The sequence below is a fragment of the Aegilops tauschii genome, chromosome 2 (assembly GCF_002575655.3).
Source record: "Aegilops tauschii subsp. strangulata cultivar AL8/78 chromosome 2, Aet v6.0, whole genome shotgun sequence".
Taxonomy (NCBI): Eukaryota; Viridiplantae; Streptophyta; class Magnoliopsida; order Poales; family Poaceae; genus Aegilops; species Aegilops tauschii.
In genome coordinates, this window is record NC_053036.3 from 37,971,939 (window position 1) to 37,996,905 (window position 24,967).

Below are 24,967 nucleotides of genomic sequence, written 5' to 3' on the forward strand. Positions count from 1 at the left end.
TTTGGTGCGCTGGTCCTGTGGGGCCTTAAGATGACGACTTTCTGACTGTTTACTTCAACAATGTTTGCCCGACTTCGATGAAGGATGGGCGATGACGGCGACATGTCTACGCCTCGCTCCAGGGATTGTAGTCATTGCTAGGTGGTTTACGGAGCTGGATGTAATTTTACTTCTGGTGTTCTTTGTACTACCTTGACAGTTGATGAATAGATCGGAAATTTTCTCGCAAAACAATAATAATCCTACCATGTATTCTTTTAATCCAGATTCTAGTTTGTTTTCTTGTAAAGAAATATTTTTGTGGAAAAGGGAAATGAATTTTGTTGCTTTCCTAATATTAATTTTCAAATGCCAAACCAACGAGAACAATTCCATACATACAACAAATGAAATCAACAAAAATTATTTTTTTTCCACTAACTTGTAAAATGCTAACAAGGACACCGCACAGTGAGTGACATAATGTTGGAAATAGTGCAAGACCAAATCTACAATGCTACAGAGTGTACAACACACGTGAAGCATCTACACTGATGTCAAGACGGAAGCCAATATTGCATAAAGATAGAGTACATAGCCAATAATCATCATGTAAATTTACACTCGTTTCCTAAGATGAATCGATCCACGCGTGGCCATCATCGGTAGGAACTTTCGGGCCATCCCACTTCAGATGAAGTACCTAACATTGCAATCCAGTGGCGCATATGATCGATTTATCGCCAACCATGGTATAGCCCAACGTTTTCAGACATTGATGTGTGTGGAAAGGCCAGCATGGTATAGCAAGTTAGTCCAACTGCAAATTAATTCTAAGCTTGTTATTTTGATAATCTGCAACCACAAAGGCACCATAAATAGCTGATGAGGTGCTTCATCCTCCTTGCATCTTTACTGACATACTGCCAGTTATCCACACATCTCACATGAAGTTCTTCCTAATGATCCTTCTCCTTTCCGTTGGCCTTCACGTTGCAACCAGCATCACTGGTGATAGCCAACTCCTATACCCTAACTTCACTGGCAGTAACATCACCGTCGATGAAACTGCTACAATCACATTGAAAGGACTCCTTGAGCTGACTAATGGCACAGCTAATCGCAAAGGCCATGCATTCAACCCAACTCCGTTGTACTTCCACAAATCACCCAATGGTATTGTGAAATCCTTTTCAGTCACCTTTGTGTTCGGCATCCGCTCTAGCTATCCCAGCATGATCCAACTGTTCGGAATCGTTGCATGGAAAAACAAAAAAATTTCTACGCACACGCAATGATCTATCCATGGAGATACATAGCAACGAGGGGGAGAGTGTGTCTACGTACCCTCATAGAACGTAAGCGGGAGCGTTTCACAACGCGGTTGATGTAGTCGAACTTTCTTCGCGATCCACCGATCGAGTATCGGACGTACGGCACCTCCGAGTTCTGCACACGTTCATCTCGGTGACGTCCCTCGCCTTCTTGACCCAGCAAGACGTCGAGGTAGTAGATGGGTTCCGTCAACACGAAGGCGTGGTGACGGTGATGGTGAAGTGATCTCCGCAGGGCTTCGCCTAAGAACTATGAAAATATGATCGGGGTAGTAAACGGTGGAGGGGGGCGCCGCACACGGCTAGGCAATTGTCTGGTGTGTGCTAGGGGCGCCCCCACATATATATAGGTGGGAGGGGGAGGGGAGAGGCCAGGAGGCGCCCCAAGTAGGACCGAATACTACTTGGGCTCCTCCCAAGCCGCGCGCCCCTCCCAACCATATATATAGGAGGGGGAATGAAAGAGGGGAAGGGGAAAGGAAGGGGGAATCCTATTCCCTTTCTTTCCTTTCCTCCTTCCCCTTTACTTCTCCACCTTGTCCGGCCCATATGGGGGGCGCACCAGCCCCTTATGGTTGGTGCGTTTCCCCTCTTAGCCCATAAGGCCCATATCTTTTGCCGGGTGTGCCCGGAACACCTTCTGGTGACCGGATATGTACCCGGTACCCTCCGGAACACTTCCGGTGTCCGAATACTATTGTCCTATATATCAATACCTCTCGACCATTTCGAGACTCCCTATCATGTCCGTGATCTCATCCGGGACTCCGAACAACATTCAGTTACCAAATCACATAAATCATATAATACTATATCGTCATCGAACGTTAAGCGTGCGGACCCTACGGGTTCAAGAACTATGTAGACATGACCAAGACACCTCTTTGGTTAATAACCAATAGCGGAACCTGGATGCTCATATCGGCTCCTACATATTCTATGAAGATCTTTATTGGTTGAACCGTTATGACAACATACGTAATTCCCTTTGTCCATCGGTATGTTACTTGCCCGAGATTCGATCGTCGGTATCTTCATACCTAGTTCAATCTCGTTATCGACATGTCTCAATACTCGTTACGTAATACATCTTCTCGTGACTAAATCCTTAGTCGTTTGCTTGCAAGCTTATGATGTGTATTACCGAGAGGGCCCAGAGATACCTCTCCGATACTCGGAGTGACAAATCCTAATCTTGATCTATGCCAACTCAACAGACACCTTCAGAGATACCTATAGAGCATCTTTATAATCACCCAGTTGCGTTGTGACGTTTGATAGCACACAAGGCATTCCTCTGGTATCCAGGACTTGCATAATCTCATAGTCTAAGGAATATGTATTTGACATGAATAAAGCAATAGCAATAAAACTGAACGATCATTATGCTAAGCTAACGGATGGGCCTTGTCCATCACATCATTTTCCTAATGATGTGATCCCGTTCATCAAATGACAACCCATGTCCATGGTTAGGAAACCTTAACCATCTTTGATCAATGAGCTAGTCTAGTAGAGGCTTAGTAGGGACACTATGTTTGTTTATGTATTCACACATGTATTTAGGTTTCCGATCAATACAATTCTAGCATGAATAATAAACCTTTATCATGAATAAGGAAATATAAAATAACAACTTTATTATTGCCTCTAGGTCATATTTCCTTCAGTCTCCCACTTGCGCTAGAGTCAATAATCTAGATTACATAGTAATGAATCTAACACCCATGGAGTCTTGGTGCTGATCATGTTTTGCTCATGGAAGAGGCTTAGTCAACGGGTCTGCCACATTCCGATCCGTATGTATCTTGCAAATTTCTATGTGTCCATCCTTGACTTGTTCAAGAATGGAGTTGAAGCGTCTCTTGATATGTTTGGTTCTCTTGTGAAACCTGGATTCCTTCGCCAAGGCAATTGCTCCAATGTTGTCACAAAAGATTTTCATTGGACCCGATGCACTAGGTATTACTCCCAGATCGTATATGAACTTCTTCATCCAGACTCCTTCATTTGCTGCTTCCGAAGCAGCTATGTACTCCGCTTCACACTTAGTTCCCGTTGATAATCCCCGAGTGCAGGGACTCATCGTAGCAATTTCCAAAGGTGGAAGTGATAAGTATGGAGTGTCGAACGCACAAGGAGCTAAAGGTAATATCAATATTCTCTCAAGCCCTATCTGCCACTAATACGACTCTACGTACACCGAACGTTTGCTTCCAACTAGAAACGAGAAATAAAACTACATTGTGGGTATGAAGAGGATAACTTTGCATGATATCGGAGAGCTAAAATATAAAAGTAGGTGCTGTTATCATAAAGTTAGAATATATTACTAAATATTATAAATAGCGAGTGTGGAATAATGGTGGATTGGTGTGCGGAATTATCCTAGGCAATTGTGAAAAAAACCGGTAGTCGTCATTGCAATTTCATATGAGGAGAGGCATAAGCTAACATACTTTCTCTTCTTGGATCATATGCACTTATGATTGGAACTCTAGCAAGCATCCGCAACTACTAAAGATCATTAAGGTAAAACCCAACCATAGCATTAAAGCATCAAGTCCTCTTTATTCCCATACGCAACAACCCCCTTACTCGGGTTTAAGCTTCTGTCACTCTAGCAACCCACTATAAGCAAATCATTAATGTATTGCAACACCCTACAGTGGGACTCCCTCACGCTTGCGCGACACGGAGGGCACAATAGGACAGCACCAAAATAAAACATACAACTCGTACCAATCTAGATCATCAATCAACCCAAGGACAAAAGGTATCTACTCAAAACATCATAAGATGGCAACACATCATTGGATCATAATATGTGGCATAAAGCACCATGTTCAAGTAGGGATTACAGCAGGGTGCGGGAGAGTGGACCGCCTAAAATAGATGATGATGGTGATGTTGATGAAGACGATCACCACGGCGATGATCCCCCCCCCCCCCCCCGATGGTACTCCGGCGCCACCGAGAGAGAGGAGGAGAGGTTCTCCCCCTTGTGCTTCCTCCTCCATGGCCTCCCCCTAGATGGGGAGAGGTTCTCTCTCTGGTCCTTCGCCTTCATGGCGATGATGGCCCCTCTGGGGTTCTCCTCCATGGCCTCCGGTGATGATGGCCCCCTCCGGTAGGGTGCTAGAGAGGGCCTAGATTGATTTCTCGTGGCTACAGAGGCTTGCGGCGGCGGAACTTCCGATCTAGGTTATTTTCTGGGGGTTTATGTATTTATAGGAATTTTTGGCATTGGTTTCACGTCAGGGGGGTCTCCGAGTTGTCCACGAGGCAGGGGCCCACGCCCAGGGGGGTGGGCGCGCCCCCACCCTCGTGGACAGCCCGGGACTCTTTTGGCCCAACTCTTTTACTCCAGGGGCTTCTTTTGGTCCATAAAAAATCATCAAAAATTGGCGCGTCAATTGGACTCCGTTTGGTATTCCTTTTCTGTAAAACTCAAAAACAAGGAAAAAACAGAAACTGGCACTGGGCTCTAGGTTAATAGGTTAGTCCCAAAAATCATATAAAATAGCATATAAATGCATATAAAACGTCTAAGATGGATAATATAATAGCATGCATACTTCATAAATTATAGATACGTTGGAGACGTATCTGCATCCCCAAGCTTAATTCCTGCTCGTCCTCAAGTAGGTAAATGATAAAAGAAATAATTTATGAAGTGTGAATGCTAGCAAGTGCATAAGTTTGATCAATGATAGTTCCAACCACTTTTTCTAGCATCATTATATATCATAACAGTAGCTCAACTCATAAAACTTCTCATGATCAAGTGACAAGTTATTCACATGTTAAAGTATAGATCATAAACTTTCTTGAAATCTAACAAACTGTGCTCTTAGTCATCAAACACTTGCAATTCATCTTACTTTCGGGAAGGGTCTATGTAAGAGCTTTGATTCAGCAAACTCCACATACTCAACTATCATTTAATCTTTCACAATTGCTAACACTCATGTGATATTTATGGGTTCAAAGTTTTAATCGGACACAGAGAAAGATAGGGGCTTATAGTTTCGCCTTCCAACCTTTTACCTCAAGGGTAATGTCAACAATAATAATTTCTGAAAACCTACATCCAAGTGGATATATTTATTCGGATCGATCCAACACAAAGTGCTTGCCAAAGGAAAAAGTGTAAAAAGGAAAGGTGATGATCACCATGACTCTTGTATAAAGGTAGAAGATAAAAGTAAAAGATAGGCCCTTCGCAGAGGCAAGCAGAGGTTGTCATGTGCTTTTAAGGTTGGATGCACAAAATCTTAATGCAAAAGAACGTCACTTTATATTGCCTCTTGTGATAGAGACCTTTATTATGCAGTCCGTCGCTTTTATTTCTTCTCTATCACAAGTTCGTATAAAGCTTATTTTCTTCGCACTAATAGATCATACATATTTAGAGAGCAATTTTTATTGCATGCACTGATGAAAACTTACTTGAAGGATCTTACTCAATCCATAGGTAGGTATGGTGGACTCTCATGGCAAAACTAGTTTAAGGGATATTCTGAAGCACAAGTAGTATCTCTACTTGGTGCAAAGAATTTGGCTAGCATGAGGGGGAAAGGCAAGCTCAGCATGTTGGATGATTCATGACAATATACTTTATTTCGGATATAAGAAAACATAACCCATTACATTGTCTTCCTTGTCCAACATCAACCTTTTAGCATGTCATATTTTAATGAGTGCTCACAATTACAAAAGATGTCCAAGATAGTATATTTATATGTGAAATCTCTCTTCCTTCAATATTCTTTCATGAATTGTTCAAGTGACCAATTCTGCGTTTGCTAACTTTCAATAAGTTTACTACCTATACTTATTCTTTGTGAAGTCATTACTCCCCATGGTATAAGCATATGAAACATATATAAATTCAGATTTATGATATTCAATTCATTCAACCATTTACTCATAGGATATATGTGAAGCACGTGAGTAAATGACAAACTACTCCAAAAATATATAAGTGAAGAACACTGAGTAGTCAAATAATTAACTAGCCATGGGAGGATTCTTTTTCATTCAATAATTCAGATCCAATGATTTTATTCAAACAGCAAGTAAAATTGAAAATACGCTCCAAGCAAAACACATATCATGTGACGAATAAAAATATAGCTCCGAGTAAGGTATACCGATAGTTTTGAAGACGAAAGATGGGATGCCAACCGGGGCATCCCCAAGCTTAGATGCTTGAGTATCCTTTGAAATATTTACTTGGGGTGCCTTGAGCATCCCCAATCTTGAACTCTTGCCTCTCTTTATTCTTCTCATATTGATAGCTCCTCGATCTTCGAACACTTCATCCACACAGAACTTTAACAAAGACTTTGTGAGATCCGTTAGTATAACAAAGCAAATCACTACTATAAGTACTTGTTGCAAACCAATTAAAATTTTGTTTTTGCATTATAGCTACTGTAATATAACTTTTCCATGGCTTAATCCACTGATAGAAATCGATAGTTTCATCAAAACAAGCAAGCAATGCATCAAAAACAGAATCTGTCTTAAACAGGACAGTCTGTAGTAATCTGGAAGTTTAGCAAACTTATGTAACTCCTAAAATTATGGAATAAATTTGAAAATTTGAAGAATTTGTACAGAAGTGATGTGCAAAAAGTTTCAGACCCATTTGACCTTCCAGTAAAAAAAATATGTAAATTCATGCACTACAACCAAAGTTTCTGTTTTTGTTCTGCACATAGTAAACAAGAAATCTAATCATCCTAAAACCAAAGCTTGGCACATTATTTTTATAATACAAAGGATATATACAAGGGGATAATTATTTACAGAGAAACTTCCATGAAAAATTCTACATTGTTTCCGTGAGCATGAACACAAGTGCTCAAGGTCGACCCTCACTTCTTCGATGCATAACTTTCCAATCACTTCTGTTTTTGAAAAACTTTTTAGGCATGAGAGGCAAGTAATATTTTTTTTTGTATTTTAATTCTTTTGTATGTTTCACCCACAACTAAACAGAAACAAAAAGGAAAAACAAAATCTACTTAGTGGAGAAAGCAAACAAGCACACACGAGAATATCAACCCCACGCTATTGCTCCCCGGCAGCGGCGCCAGAAAAGAGCTTGATAATCCCCAAGTGCAGGGAATCATCATAGCAATTTCCAAAGGTGGAAGTGATAAGTATGGAGTGTCGAACCCACAAGGAGCTAAAGGTAAGATCAATATTCTCTTAAGCCCTATCTGCCACTGATACGACTCGACGTACACCGAACGTTTGCTTGCAACTAGAAACGAGAAATAAAACTACGTTGTGGGTATGAAGAGGATAACTTTGCATGATATCGGAGAGCTAAAATATAAAAGTAGGTGCTGTTATCATAAAGTTAGAATATATTACTAAATATTATAAATAGCGAGCGTGGAATCGGAATTGTCCTAGGCAATTGTTAACAAGACCGGTAGTCGTCATTGCAATTTCATATGAGGGAGAGGCATAAGCTAACATACTTTCTCTTCTTGGATCATATGCACTTATGATTGGAACTCTAGCAAGCATCCACAACTACTAAAGATCATTAAGGTAAAACCCAACCATATCATTAAAGCATCAAGTCCTCTTTATTCCCATACGCAACAACCCCCTTACTCGGGTTTAAGCTTCTGTCACTCTAGCAACCCACTATAAGCGAATCATTAATGTATTGCAACACCCTACAACGGGAATCCCTCACGCTTGCGCGAAACTGAGGGCACAATAGGATAGCACCAAAATAAAACATACAACTCGTACCAATCTAGATCATCAATCAACCCAAGGACAAAAGATATCTACTCAGAACATCATAAGATCGCAACACATCATTGGATCAAATATGTGGCATAAAGCACCATGTTCAAGTAGGGATTACAGCGGGGTGCGGGAGAGTGGACCGCGTAAAATAGATGAGGATGGTGATGATGATGGTGATGTTGATGAAGACGATCACCGCGGCGATGATTCCCCTCCCGATGGCACTCCAGCGCCGCCGAGAGAGAGGAGGAGAGGTTCTCCCCCTTGTGCTTCCTCCTCCATGGCCTCCCCCTAGAGGGGGAGAGGTTCTCTCTCTGGTCCTTGGCCTTCATGGCGATGATGGCCCCTCCGGGATCCTCCTCCATGGCCTCCGGTGATGATGCCCCCCTCCGGCAGGGTGCCAGAGAGGGCCTAGATTGATTTCTCATGGCTACAGAGGCTTGCGGCGGCGGAACTTCCAATCTAGGTTATTTTCTGGGGGTTTCTGTATTTATAGGAATTTTTTGCGTTGGTTTCACGCCAGGGGGGTCTCCGAGTCGTCCACGAGGCAAGGGCCCACGCCCAGGGGGTGGGCGCGCCCCCCACCCTCGTGGACAGCCCGGGTGTCTTCTGGCCCAACTCTTTTACTCAAGGGGCTTCTTTTGGTCCATAAAAAATCATCAAAAATTGGCGCGTCAATTGGACTCCGTTTGGTATTCCTTTTCTGTAAAACTCAAAAACAAGGAAAAAACAGAAACTAGCACTGGGATCTAGGTTAATAGGTTAGTCCCAAAAATCATATGAAATAGCATATAAATGCATATAAAATGTCTAAGATGGATAATATAATAGCATTAATACTTCATAAATTATAGATACGTTGCAGACGTATCACCCGCCATGACGCTCTACTTGGAACTGCACCAACTGACAGCTCCACCATTCAATATAAATACGTATCTAGTTTGTGACTTAGAGTCATCCGGATCAGTGTCAAAGCTAGCATCGACGTAACCATTTACGACGAGCTCTTTGTCACCTCCATAAACGAGAAACATATCTTGGTCCTTTTCAGGTACTTTAGGATGTTCTTGACCGCTGTCCAGTGATCCACTCCTGGATTACTTTGGTACCTCCCTGCCAGACTTATGGCAAGGGACACATCAGGTCTGGTACATAGCAGAGCATACATGATAGAACCTATGACTGAGGCATAGGGAATGACTTTCCTTTTCTCTCTATCTTCTGCAGTGGTCGGGTATTGAGTCTGACTCAACTTCACACCTTGTAACACAGGCAAGCACCCTTTCTTGGACTGATCCATTTTGAACTTCTTCAAAACTTTATCAAGGTATGTGCTTTGTGAAAGTCCTATTAAGCGTCTTGATCTATCTCTATAGATCTTGATGCCCAATATATAAGCAGCTTCACCGAGGTCTTTCATTGAAAAACTCTTATTCAAGTATCCTTTTACGCTATCCAGATATTCTATATCATTTCCAATCAACAATATGTCATCTACATATAATATTAGAAATGCTACAGAGCTCCCACTCACTTTCTCGTAAATACAGGCTTCACCGAAAGTCTGTATAAAACCATATGCTTTGATCACCTCATCAAAGCGTATATTCCTACTCCGAGATGCTTGCACCAGTCCATAGATGGATCGCTGAAGCTTGCACACTTTGTTAGCACCTTTAGGATCGACAAAACCTTCTAGTTGCATCATATACAACTCTTCTTTAAGAAATCCATTAAGGAATGCAGTTTTGACGTCCATTTGCCAGATTTCATAATCATAAATGCAGCAATTACTAACATGATTCGGACGGACTTAAGCATTGATAACCCACAAGTATAGGGGATCAATTGTAGCCTCTTTCGATAAGTAAGAGTGTCGAACCCAACGAGGAGCTAAAGGTAGAACAAATATTCCCTCAAGTTCTATCGACCACCGATACAACTCTACGCACACTTAACGTTCGCTTTACCTAGAACAAGTATGCAACTAGAAGTACTTTGTATGTGTTTTTGGATAGGTTTGCAAGATAATAAAGAGCGCGTAAATAAAAAGTAGGGGCTGTTTAGATAAAGACACAATAAAGTAAATATAGCGAGTGTGGAAAAGTGGTGGTAGGAGTTGCGAAATTGCCCCTAAGCAATTGACTATTTTACTAGACCGATAGCAAGTTTTATGTGGGAGAGGCCACTGCTAGCATGTCATCCATGACTTGGAATTCTACGCACTTATGATTGGAACTATGAGCAAGCGTCCGCAACTACTAATGTTCATTAAGGTAAAACCCAACCATAGCATTAAGATATATTGGTCCCCCTTCAATCCTGTATGCATCAATTTCTATGCTAGGTAGAAGCTTCTGTCACTCTTGCCCTCCAATACATAGTCCTATCAACATACAACTAACCCTATGGTGTGATCCACGCGCACGCTCATATGACGGGCACCAAAGGACAGCAACATAACCACAAGCAAATTAAATCAATCATAGCAATTCATCAACCACCGATAGGACAACGAAAATCTACTCAGACATCATAGGATGGCAATAGATCATTGGATAATAATATGAAGCATAAAGCACCATGTTCAAGTAGAGGGTACAGCCGGTTGCGGGAGAGTGGACCGCTGTAGATAGAGGGGAGAAGGTGATGGAGATGTTGGTGAAGATGGCGGAGGTGTTGGTGAAGATCGCGGTGATGATGATGGTGGCCACGGCAGCGTTCCGGCGCCACCGGAAACGAGGGGGAGAGGGGCCCCTTCTTCTTCTTCTTCCTTGACCTCCTCCCTAGATGGGAGAAGGGTTTCCCCTCTAGTCCTTGGCCTCCATGGCATGGGAGGGGCGAGAGCCCCTTCGAGATTGGATCTGTCTCTCTGTCTCTATCTCTTTATGCGTTCTAGTATTCTGCCCTTTCACCGTTTCTTATATATCCAGAGATCCGTAACTCCGATTGGATTGAAACCTTCGCCAAGATTTTTTTTCCAAAATTAGCTTTCTTGCGGCCAAAGAAGAGCAGCAACCACCTTACGGGTGGCCCACGAGGGTCAGGGGCGTGCCCAGGGGGGCAGGCGCGCCCCCTGCCTCGTGGCCACCTCGGGCACTATCTCGCGTTGATTCTTCTTCCCATATTCTCCAAATATTCCAAAAATATTCTCCGTCCATTTTTATTTCGTTTGGATTCCGTTTGATATGGGGTTTTTGTGAAACATAAAACATGCAACAAACAGGAACTCGCACTGGGCACTGGATCAATATGTTAGTCCCAAAAATAGTATAAAAAGATGCCAAAAGTATATGAAAGTTGTATAATATTGGCATGGAACAATAAAAAATTATAGATACGACGGAGACGTATCAAGCATCGCTACGGGTGAGAAAGTCTCATCGTAGTCAACCCCTTTAACTTGTCGAAAACCTTTTGCAACGAGTTGAGCTTTGTAGACAGTAACATTACCATCAACTTCAGTCTTCTTCTGGAAGATCCATTTATTCTGTATGGCTTGCCGATCATCGGGCAAGTCCACCAAAGTCCACACTTTGTTCTCATGCATGGATCCTATCTCAGATTTCATGGCCTCAAGCCATCTGTCGGAATCTAGGCTCATCATAGCTTCTTCATAGTTCGTAGGTTCGTCATGGTCTAGTAACATGACTTCCAGGACAGGATTACCGTACCAGTCTGGTGCGGAACGTGCTCTGTTCGACCTACGAGGTCCAGTAGTAACTTGATCTGAAGTTTCATGATCATCATCATTAGCTTCCTCACTAGTTGGTGTATGCATCACGGGAACGGATTTCACTGATGTGCTACTTTCCAATTCGAGAGAAGGTACAATTACCTCATCAAGTTCTACTTTCCTCCCACTCACTTCTTTCGAGAGAAACTCCTTCTCTAGAAAGGTTCCATTCTTGGCAACAAAGGTCTTCCCTTCGGATCTGTGGTAGAAGGGGTACCCAATTGTTTCCTTAGGGTATCCTATGAAGATGCACTTCTCCGATTTGACTTCAAGCTTATCAGGCTGAAGCCTTTTGACATAAGTGTCACAACCCCAAACTTTAAGAAATGACAGCTTAGGTTTCTTGCCAAACCACAGTTCATACGATGTCGTCTCAACGGATTTAGACGGTGCCCTATTTAATCTGAATGCAGCTGTCTCTAATGCATAACCCCAAATTGATAGTGGTAAATCGGTAAGAGACATCATAGATCGCACCATATCTAATAAAATACGGTTACGACATTCAGACACACCATTACGCTGTGGTGTTCCAGGTGGCGTGAGTTGTGAAACTATTCCACATTGTTTTAAATGAAGGCCAAACTCGTAACTCAAATATTCACCTCCGCGATCAGATTGTAGAAACTTTATTTTCTTGTTACGATGATTCTCCACTTCACTCTAAAATTCCTAGAACTTTTCAAATGTTTCAGACTTGTGTTTCATTAAGTAGATATACCCATATCTGCTGAAATCATCTGTGAAGGTCAGAAAATAACGATACCCGTCGCATGCCTCAACACTCATCAGACCGCATACATCGGTATGTATCTTTTCCAGTAAGTCATTGGCTCGCTCCATTTTTTCGGAGAACGAAGTTTTAGTCATCTTTCCCATGAGGCATGGTTCACTAGTATCAAATGATTCATAATCAAGTGATTCCAAAAGTCCATCTACATTGAGTTTCTTCATGCGCTTTACACCAATATGACCTAAACGGCAGTGCCACAAATATGTTGAACTATCATTATCAACTTTGCATCTTTTGGCATCAATATTATGAATATGTGTATCACCAAAATCAAGTTTCAACAGAAATAGACCACTCTTCAAGGGTGCATGACCATAAAAGATATTACTCATATAAATAGAACAACCATTATTCTCTGATTTAAATGTATAACCGTCTCGCACTAAAAAAGATCCAGATATAATGCTCATGCTCAACACTGGCACCAAATAACAATTATTCAGGTCTAAAACTAATCCCGAAGGTAGATGTAGAGGTAGCGTGCCGACGGCGATCACATCGACCTTGGAACCATTCCCGATGCGCATCATCACCTCATCCTTAGCCAATCTTTGTTTAATCCGTAGCTCCTATTTCGAGTTACAAATATGAGCAACCGAACCAATATCAAATACCCAGGCGCTACTACGAGCATTAGTAAGGTACACATCAATAACATGTATATCAAATATACCTTTGTTCATTTTGCCATCCCTTCTTATCAGCCAAATACTTGGGACAGTTCCACTTCCAGTGACCAGTCCCTTTGCAGTAGAATCACTCAGTTTCAGGCTTGGGTCCAGCTTTAGGCTTCTTCCCGGGAGTGGCAACTTGCTTGCCATTCTTCTTGAAGTTCCCTTTCTTTCCGCTACCCTTTTTCTTGAAACTAGTGGTCTTGTTAACCATCAACACTTGATGCTCCTTCTTGATTTCTACCTCCGTAGCCTTAAGCATTGCGAAGAGCTCGGAAATTGTTTTGTTCACCCCTTGCATATTACAGTTCATCACGAAGCCTTTGTAGCTTGGTGGCAGTGATTGAAGAACTCTGTCAATAACACAATCAAATGGAAGATCAACTCCCAGCTGAGTCAAGTGATTGTAATACCCAAACATTTTGAGTATGTGTTCGCTGACAGAACTGTTCTCCTCCATCTTGCAGCTATAGAACTTGTTGGAGACTTCATATCTCTCAACCCGGGCATTTGCTTGAAATATTAACTTCAACTCCTAGAACATCTCATATGTTCCATGACATCCAAAAATGGCTTTGAAGTCCCGGTTCTAAGCCGTAAAGCATGGCACACTGAACTATCGAGTAGTCATCAGATCGAGCTTGCCAGACGTTCAAAACATTAGCATCTGCTCCTGCAGCATGCCTTTCACCGAGCGGTGCATCAAGGACATAATTCTTCTGTGAAGCAATGAGGATAATCCTAAAGTTACGGACCCAGTCTGTGTAGTTGCTATCATCATCTTTCAACTTAGCTTTCTCTAGAAATGCATTAAAATTCAGGGGAACGGTAACACGGGCCATTGATCTACAACATAGATATGCAAATACTATCAGGACTAATTTCATGATAAATTAAGTTCAATTAATCAAATTACTTAAGAACTCCCACTTAAATAGACATCCCTCAAGTCATCTAAGTGATACGTGATCCAAATCAACTAACCCATGTTCGGTCATCACGTGAGATGGGGTAGTCATTAATGGTGAACATCTCTATGTTGATCATATCTACTATATGATTCACGTTCGACCTTTCGGTCTCCATTGTTCCGAGGCCATGTCTGTACATGCTAGGCTCGTCAAGTTTAACCTGAGTATTCCGCATGTGCAAAACTGTCTTGCACCCGTTGTATGTGAATGTAGAGTCTATCACACCCGATCATCACGTGGTGTCTCAACACGATGAACTGTCGCAACAGTGCATACTCAGGGAGAACACTTATACCTTGAAATTTAGTGAAGGGATCATCTTATAATGCTACACTACTGGAATTAGCTTATCTGCCGTCTGCTAGCTAACGGCAAAGAAGGTCTTTGCCGTCCGCTTACAAAACACGGACGGCAAAGAACTGACTGATGGCAAAGAAGGATTTTGCCATCAGCCAGTTCTTTGCCGTCCGCTAGCTGACGGCAAAGATTCTTTGCCGTCAGCTGACGGCAAAGAGAGAAGTGGCCCCACTTACGAGCTGATTAGATAAAACTTAACGGCTCCCCTCTTTGCCGTCCGCTAGCGGATGGCAAAGCACGGCGGACGGCAAAGACCTAACTTCACTAACCTAACTAACGGCCGAGCCCCCCACCCCCTTCCTCACTGTTTCTCTCCCTCTCTCCTCCCGACGACCAGATCGACCCCCCCCCCCCCCGCCGCCGCCGCCCCCACCACCCACCGCCGCCCCCGCCACCGCCCCCGCCACCCGCCGCAGCCTGCCCCGTCGCCCCACCACCCCGCCGGCCCCGACCCACCGACGCCCCATCACCCCACCATCCCGCTGCCCCGGCGCCCCGCCGCCCTACCGTCCCACTGTCCCGGCGCCCCGGCGCCCCCACCACCCGCCCACCACCCAGGCGCCACCGTCGCCCCCGGCGCCACCGCGGCCCCATCGGCCCCGCCTCCCTGCCGTCTCCCCCTGAGCTCCACTGCCTCGGAGCTCCACCGCCCCGGAGCCCTGCCACCCCCGTCGCCACCGCCACCCTGCCGCCCGCCGCCCCCGCCGCCACCGCCACCCCCGAGCTCCGGTGAGTTATTTTTTCTGTTTTTTCTTTTTTTTGCTGTTTAATTGTTTGTGTTAAATTTAGGTCTACATATGTGTTAGTGTTAGTGTTAGATTTAGTGCTAGATATATGTTAGTGTTAGATTTAGTGCATGGGTTTTAGATAATTAGTTATATTATTAAAACAAGTAGAAAAAAGATGAAAAAAGAAGAAGAAGAAAAGAAGAATATGTAGAAGGGGAAGAAGAAGAGAAGGAAAGAAGAAGAAGAAGAAAGGAAAGAAGAAGAAGGATAGAAGGAAACACCCCGACCCCCTGACCCCGGCAGACAGCAAAGAATCCCCACATTTGCCTACAGCAGCAGACGGCAAAGCCTTGTCCCACAGTAACGTCCAGCTGACGTCATTCGGCGGACGGCAAAGGCCGGATGCTCTTTGCCGTTAGCGGCGAACGACAAAGGCTGCCGTTAGCCGCCTAACGGACTAACATCGCATTTATTGTCGTCAGCTTTTTTTGCCGTCAGCCGCTGATAGCAAAGGCCCCTTTGCCGTCCGCTTCAAAAAGCAGATGGCAAAGAAGCTCTTTACCGATCCCTACTTTGCCGGAGCCTTTTGCCGTCCGCGGCAGACGGCAAAGGGCTTTGCCGTCTGCCGTAGCAGACGGCAAAGTAGCTAATTCCTGTAGTGCTACCGCCGTACTAAGCAAAAATAAGATGCATAAAAGATAAACATCACATGCAATCAAAATATGTGACATGATATGGCCATCATCTTGTGCTTTTGATCTCCATCTCCAAAGCATCGTCATGATCTCCATCGTCACCGGCTCGACACTTTGATCTCCATCGTAGCTTCGTGGTCATCTCGCCAACTACTGCTTCTACAACTATTGCTAACTCATAGCAATGAAGTAAAGCAATTACAGGGCGTATGCATTTCATACAATAAAGAGACAACCATACGGCTCCTGCAGGTTGCCAGATATCTTACAAAACATGATCATCTCATACAATAATGTATATCTCATCATGTCTTGACCATATCACATCACAACACATACCCTGCAAAAACAAGTTAGACGTCCTCTACTTTGTTGTTGCAAGTTTTACGTGGCTGCTACGGGCTTCTAGCAAGAACCGTTCTTACGTACGCATAAAACCACAACCGTGTTTCATCAAGTTTGCTGTTTTAACCTTCTTCAAGGACCGGTCATAGTCAAATTTGATTCAACTAAAGTAGGAGAAACAGACACCCACCAGCCACCTTTATGCAAAACTAGTTGCATGTCTGTCGGTGGAACCGGTGTCATGTACGTGGACATGTAAGGTTGGTCCGGGCAGCTTCATCCCACAATACCGCCGAATCAAAATAAGACATTGGTGGTAAGCAGTATGGCTATCACTGCCCACAACTCTTTGTGTTCTACTCGTGCATATCATCTACGCATAGACCTGGCCCATGATGCCACTGTTGGGAATCGTTGCATGGAAAAACAAAAAAATTCTACGCACACGCAATGATCTATCCATGGAGATGCATAGCAACAAGGGGGAGAGTGTGTCTACGTACCCTCGTAGACCATAAGCGGAAGCGTTTCACAATGCGGTTGATGTAGTAGAACTTCCATCGCGATCCACCGATCGAGTACCGAACGTACGGCACCTCCGAGTTCTGCACACGTTCAGCTTGGTGACGTCCCTTGCCTTCTTTATCTAGCAAGACATCGAGGTAGTAGATGGGTTCCGTCAGCACGACGGCATGGTGATGGTGAAGTGATCTCTGCAGGGCTTCGCTGAAGCGGTGAAGTGATCTCTGCAGGGCTTCGCTGAAGCGCTATGAAAATGTGACTGGGGAAGTAAACGGTGGAGGGGGGCGCCGCACACGGCTAGACAATTGTCTGGTGTGTGCTAGCCCCCCCCCCCCACATATATATAGGTGGGAGGGGGAGGGCAGAGGCCAGGAGGCGCCCCAAGTAGGACCGAATCCTACTTGGGCTCCTCCCAAGCCGCGCGCCCCCTGCCATATATATCGGAGGGGGAAGGAAAGAGGGGGGAGGGGGAAGGAAGGGGGAATCCTATTCCCTTTCTTTCCTTTCCTCCTTCCCCTTTCCTTCTCCACCTTGGCCGGCCCATATGGGGGGAGCACCAGCCCCTTGTGGCTGGTGTGTTTCCCCTCTTGGCCCATAAGGCCCATATCTTTTGCCGGGGGTGCCCAGAACCCCTTCCGGTGACCCGATATGTACCCGGTACCCTCCGGAACACTTCTGGTGTCCGAATACTACCGTCCTATATATCAATCTTTGCCTCTCGACCATTTCGAGACTCCTTGTCATGTCCATTATCTCATCCGAGACTCCGAACAACACTCGGTCACCAAATGACATAACTCATATAATATTATATCGTCATCGAACGTTAAGCGTGCGGACCCTACGGGTTCGAGAACTATGTAGACATGACCGAGACACCTCTCCAGTCAATAATCAATATCGGAACCTGGATGCTCATATTGGCTCCTACATATTCTACGAAGATCTTTACCGGTCGAACTGTTATGACAACATACGTAATTCCCTTTGTCCATCGGTATGTTACTTGCCCGAGATTCGACCGTCGGTATCTTCATACCTAGTTCAATCTCGTTACCGGCAAGTCTCTTTTCTCGTTCCGTAATACATCATCTCGTGACTAACTCCTTAGTCGTTTTCTTGCAAGCTTATGATGTGTATTACCGAGAGGGCCCAGAGATACCTCTCCGATACTTGGAGTGACAAATCCAAATCCTAATGTTGATCTATGCCAACTCAACAGACACCTTCGGAGATACATGTAGAGCATCTTTATAATCACCCAGTTACGTTGTGACGTTTGATAGCACACAAGGCATTCCTCCGGTATCCGGGAGTTGCATAATCTCATAGTCGAAGGAATATGTATTTGACATGAAGAAAGCAAGAGCAATAAAACTGAACGATCATTATGCTAAGCTAACGGATGGGTCTTGTCCATCACATCATTCTCCTAATGGTGTGATCCTGTTATCAAATGACAACTCATGTCCATGGTTAGGAAACCTTAACCATGTTTGCTAGTCTAGTAGAGGCTTACTAGGGACACTATGTTTGTTTATGTATTCACACATGTATTAAGGTTTTCGATCAATACAATTCTAGCATGAACAATAAACCTTTATGATGAATAAGGAAATATAAAATAACAACTTTATTATTGCCTCTAGGGCATATTTCCTTCACCAACATGGCTTGGCCTTCGTTGTCGCACCAAGCAAGAACTTCTCAGACGCATTGCCCAATCAATACCTAGGTCTCACAAATACTATGAAAAACAGCAGCCCAACCAACCATTTCTTTGCTGTTGAGCTCGACACCGCCCTAACCATTGAAATCCAAGAAACCACCGCCAACCACATAGGCATAGACATCAATAGCCTCAACTCCGCAAAGTCCTACTACGCAGGCTATTATGATGACAGGAGTGGTAGCTTCCAAAATCTAAGTCTTAGTAGTGGCGAAGCAAAGCAAGTACAGGTGGAATACAACGGCGAAGAAAAGCAAATCAATGTGACCATTGCTCCCGTTGAAATGGAGAAACCAGCACGGCCATTGATCTCATACACCTACGACCTCTCAACCGTGCTGCAAGAGCCGGCATACATCGGCTTCTCTTCATCGACAGGTCCAGTCGACTCACAACACTACGTGCTCGGCTGGAGCTTGAACATGAACAGACCAGCTTCAGCACTCGACATCACGAAACTACCCAAGCTACCGCGCGAGGGCCCAAAACCTCGATCAACACTCTTGGAAACCATCCTACCAATAGCAACCGCAACATTCATTATTGTTGCAGGTGCTATCACAATTTTACTTGTGAATAGGAAACTGCGGTACTCCGAGCTAAAAGAAGATTGGGAAGTTGAGTTTGGGCCACACCGGTTCTCATACAAGGATTCATATCATGCCACTGAAGGATTTAAGAGCAAGCACCTACTAGGTGCTGGAGGATTCGGGAAGGTATACAAAGGAGTGCTCCCATCATCTAAATTAGATGTGGCCATGAAGAAGGTGTCCCGTGAATCAATGCAGGGTATGATAGAGTTCATTGTTGAGGTTGTCAGCATTGGCCACATTCGACACGGGAACCTTGTTCAGTTACTTGGCTACTTCATGCGAAAAGGTGAACTCCTTTTAGTATATGAATACATGTCAAATGGTAGTCTTCATAAGTATCTGTACTATGATGAGTACAACACCACATTGAATTGGGCCAGGATGTTTCAGATCATGAAAGACATTGCAACAGGTCTTCTCTACCTCCATGAGAAGTGGGAAAAAGTTGTCGTCCATCGTGATATTAAGGCAGGTAATGTGCTTCTTGATAGCAAAATGAATGGGCGCCTAGGTGATTTTGGCCTCGCAAGATTGTACGACCATGACACCGACCTACAGGCAACACATGTTGTCGGTACCATGGGGTATCTAGCCCCAGAATTCATACGCACAGGCAAGGCATCCCCACTCACAGATATGTTTGCTTTTGGCGCTTTCCTTCTTGAAGTCACATGCGGGCAAAGATGAGTGAACAACAATACAGAAGATAATCAAGAGGTGCTAGTTGACTGGGTTCTTGAGCAGTGGCACAAAGGATCACTCATAGAGATAGTAGACACCAAGCTACAAAGTGATTATAATGTTGATGAAGCATGCTTAGCACTAAACCTAGGACTATTGTGCTCACACCCATTTACCACTTTAAGACCTAACATGCAGCAAATCGTACGGTACCTTGATGGTGATCTGCCACTCCCAGAGTTGACACATACATACATGAGCTTCAGCATGCTCTCTCTAATGCAGGATGAAGGGTTTGACCCATACACAATGTCATACCATTCTTCACAGGCAAGCATAGGCACAATATCTGGCATTTCAGGAGGAAGATGATATGCATGGTGCTTATTGCTATGATATATCATCATTTGCATGCCAGCCATTAAAATTTAGTACTAACTCATGTAATGTTGGGGTTAGGTACATTTCAGGGGGCTTTTTCTTTCTGTGAGAGTGATGTACAATTGCTTATAGTGTGCTGTTTGACTTCTAATATGTATATGAAAAGGCTACCCTTGTATTAGTGGGTTGGTTCACATGTGTTATTCAGTTTCTTATGCATATGCAATTGTCACCTGTTTAATGCTGGGCTACTACAGAGTAAGTCTCTGTTCAGAAGAGTTACTTGGAGACTAGTTTGTTCAGAGGAGTTATTTGGAGCTCTAGCGACTTGGAGGACAGTTTATGCTGACCCCTTTTGAGGACCCCCCGTGAGAGATCTTTATTTCAAAGCCAAGTCTTTTTGTTTTTGTTGAATTTTCATCCTTCTGGCCACTCATCTGGCCAATTGTAAATATTGCTCCCAACCTATCATAATGGAAAAGCTAGCAATTGCTGGCTTCCCTTCAAAAAAAGTTCGCTGGTGTAAATAAAAAATGAAAAATGAAAATCAGTTAGGGGCAATTCCCTATCCAACTTAAGTGACACAATTCTTACTTCAGCTTTAGTGAAGTAGTTTGTTGGTGTAAAGTGAATTGAGTCACGTACCCGAAAGTGCTTTTGTTGCCAATACTATTGGGAAACATAGCATGAAATTAAAAAAAAATCCTACGCTGACGCAAGATCTATCTAGGAGATGCATAGCAACGAGAGGCGGAGAGTGTGTCCACGTACCCTCGTAGAACGAAAGCGGAAGCGTCTGATGTAGTCGAATTTCTTCTCGTTCTGACCGATCAAGCACCGAACGTACGGCACCTCCGAGTTCTGCACACGTTCAGCTCGATGACGTCTCTCGAACTCTTGATCCAGCAAAGTGTCGAGGGAGAGTTCCGTCAGCACAACGGTGTGGTGACGGTGATGGTGAAGTGATCCACGCAGGGCTTCGCCTAAGCACTACGTGAATATGACCGGAGAAGTAAACTTTGGAGGGGGGGGCGCCGCACACGGCTAGGAATCAGTGTTGTTATGTTCTAGCGGTGCCCCCCACATATATATAGGTGGGAGAGGGAGGGGAGCAGCAAGGGGCGCCCCAAGTAGGAGGGATCCTACTTGGGCGCCTCCTCCAAGTCGGCCTCCCCCCTTCCATAAGTATCGGAGGGGGAAGGAAAGAGAGGGGGGAGGGAAGGAAACGGGGAGGCCGAATCCTCCCCTTTCCTTCTCCCTTCCCTCCTTTCCTTCTCCTCCTATTTCGGCCTATATGGGGGCGCACCAGGCCCTTGTGGGCTGGTATGTCCCTCTCTTGGCGCAATAAGGCCCATATCTTTGCCGGGGTTGCCCGGAACCCCTTTCGGTGACCCGATATGTACCCGGTACCTTCCGGAACACTTCCGGTGTCCGAATACTATCGTCCAATATATCAATCTTTACCTCTCAAGCATTTCGAGACTCCTTGTCATGTCCGTGATATCATCCGGGACTCTGAACAACATTCGGTCACCAAATCACATAACTCATATAATACAAAATCATCATGGAACGTTAAGCGTACGGACCCTACGGGTTCGAGAACTATGTAGACATGACCGAGACACCTCTCCGGTCAATAACTAATAGCGCAAACTGGATGCTCATATTGGCTCCTACATATTCTACAAATATCTTTTATCGGTCGAACCGTTATGACAATATACGTTATTCCCTTTGTCCATCGGTATGTTTCTTGCCCGAGATTCGATTATCGGTATCTTCATACCTAGTTCAATCTCGTTACGGGCAAGTCTCTTTACTCGTTCTATAATACATCATCCCGCAACTAACTCATTAGTCACTTTGCTTGCAAGGCTTCTTATGATGTGTATTACCGAGAGGGCCCAGAGATACCTCTCCGATACTCGGAGTGACAAATCCTAATCTCGATCTATGCCAACCCAACAAACACCTTCGGAGATACCTGTAGAGCATCTTTATAATCACCCAGTTACTTTGTGACGTTTGATAGCACACAAGGTATTCCTCCGGTATCCGGGAGTTGCATAATCTCATAGTCGAAGGAATATGTATTTGACATGAAGAAAGCTATAGAAATAAAATTGAACGATCAATATGCTAAGCTAACGGATGGGTCTTTTGCATCACATCATTCTCCTAATGATGTGACCATGTTCATTAAATGACAACACATGTCTATGGTTAGGAAACTTAACCATCTTTGCTTAACGAGCTAGTCTAGTAGAGGCTTACTAGGGACACAGTGTTTTGTCTATGTATCCACACATGTATCAAGTTCCCGGTTAATACAATTCTAGCATGAACAATAAACATTTATCATGATATAAGGAAATATAAAATAACAACTTTATTATTTCCTCTAGGGCATATTTCCTTCAGTCTCCTACTTGCACTAGAGTCATTAATCTAGTTCACATCGCCATGTGATTTAACACCAATAGTTCACATCTTTATGTGATTAACACCCATAGTTCACATCGCGATGTGACCAACACCCAAAGGATTTACTAGAGTCAATAATCTAGTTCACATCGCTATGTGATTAATACCCAAAGAGTACTAAGGTGTGATCATGTTTTGCTTGTGAGAGAAGTTTAGTCAACGGGCCTGACACATTCAGATCCGTATGTATTTTGCAAATTTATATGTCTACAATGCTCTGCATGGAGCTACTCGAGCCAATTGCTCCCACTTTCAATACGTATCTGTTGGGGAACGTAGTAATTTCAAAAAAATTCCTACGCACACGCAAGATCATGGTGATGCATAGCAACGAGAGGGGAGAGTGTTGTCCACGTACCCTCGTAGACCGACAGCGGAAGCGTTATCACAACGCGGTTGATGTAGTCGTACGTCTTCACGATCCGACCGATCAAGTACCGAACGTACGGCACCTCCGAGTTCTACACACGTTCAGCTCGATGACGTCCCTCGAACTCCGATCCAGCCGAGTGTTGAGGGAGAGTTTCGTCAGCACGACGGCGTGGTGATGATGATGATGTTTCACCGACGCAGGGCTTCGCTTAAGCTCCGCAACGGTATTATCGAGGTGTAATATGGTGGAGGGGGGCACCGCACACGGCTAAGAGATCTCAAGTATCAATTGTTGTGTCTCTGGGGTGCCCCCTGCCCCCGTATATAAAGGAGCAAGGGGGAGGCAGCCGGCCAAGGGGAGAGGCGCGCCATAGGGGGGAGTCCTACTCCCACCGGGAGTAGGACTCCTCCTTTCCTTGTGGGAGTAGGAGAAGGGAAGGGGGAAGGAGAAAGAAGGAAGGGTGCACCCCCCTTCCCTAGTCCAATTCGGACCAGACCATGGGGAGGGGTGCGGCCACCTTTTGAAGCCTTTCTCTCCTTTCCCGTATGGCCCATTAAGGCCCAATACGAATTCCCGTAACTCTCCGGTACTCCGAAAAATACCCGAATCACTCGGAACCTTTCCGAAGTCCGAATATAGTCGTCCAATATATCGATTTTTACGTCTCGACCATGCCGAGACTCCTCGTCATATCCCTGATCTCATCCGGGACTCCGAACTCCTTCGGTACATCAAAACTCAATAAAACTGTCATCGTAACGTTAAGTGTGCGGACCCTACGGGTTCGAGAACTATGTAGACATGACCGAGACACGTCTCCGGTAAATAACCAATAGCGGGACCTGGATGCCCATATTGGCTCCCACATATTCTACGAAGATCTTTATCGGTCAGACCGCATAACAACATACGTTGTTCCCTTTGTCACCGGTATGTTACTTGCCCGAGATTTGATCGTCGGTATCTCGATACCTAGTTCAATCTCGTTACCGGCAAGTCTCTTTACTCGTTCCGTAACACATCATCTCGTAACTAACTCATTAGTCACAATGCTTGCAAGGCTTATAGTGATGTGCATTACCGAGTGGGCCCAGAGATACCTCTCCGACAATTGGAGTGACAAATCCTAATCTCGAAATACGCCAACCCAACAAGTACCTTTGGAGACACCTGTAGAGCACCTTTATAATCACCCATTTACGTTGTGACGTTTGGTAGCACACAAAGTGTTCCTCCGGTAAACGGGAGTTGCATAATCTCATAGTCATAGGAACATGTATAAGTCATGAAGAAAGCAATAGCAACATACTAAACGATCGAGTGCTAAGCTAACGGAATGGGTCAAGTCAATCATGTCATTCTCCTAATGAGGTGATCTCGTTAATCAAATGACAACTTATGTCTATGGCTAGGAAACATAACCATCTTTGATTAACGAGCTAGTCAAGTAGAGGCATACTAGTGACACTCTGTTTGTCTATATATTCACACATGTATTATGTTTCCGGTTAATACAATTCTAGCATGAATAATAAACATTTATCATGATACAAGGAAATAAATAATACTTTATTATTGCCTCTAGGGCATATTTCCTTCAGTCTCCCACTTGCACTAGAGTCAATAATCTAGATTACACAGTAATGATTCTTACACCCATGGAGCCTTGGTGCTGATCATGTTTTGCTCGTGGAAGAGGCTTAGTCAACGGGTCTGCAACATTCAGATCCGTATGTATCTTGCAAATTTCTATGTCTCCCACCTGGACTAAATACCGGATGGAATTGAAGCGTCTTTTGATGTGCT

General features: G+C 44.2%; 1 pseudogene; it reads left to right on the forward strand.

The window, feature by feature from the left end:
* The first annotated feature begins 926 nt into the window (after positions 1–926).
* On the forward strand, positions 927–20,980 carry LOC109739959 (L-type lectin-domain containing receptor kinase SIT2-like; annotated as a pseudogene).
* The last annotated feature ends 3,987 nt before the right edge of the window (positions 20,981–24,967 follow it).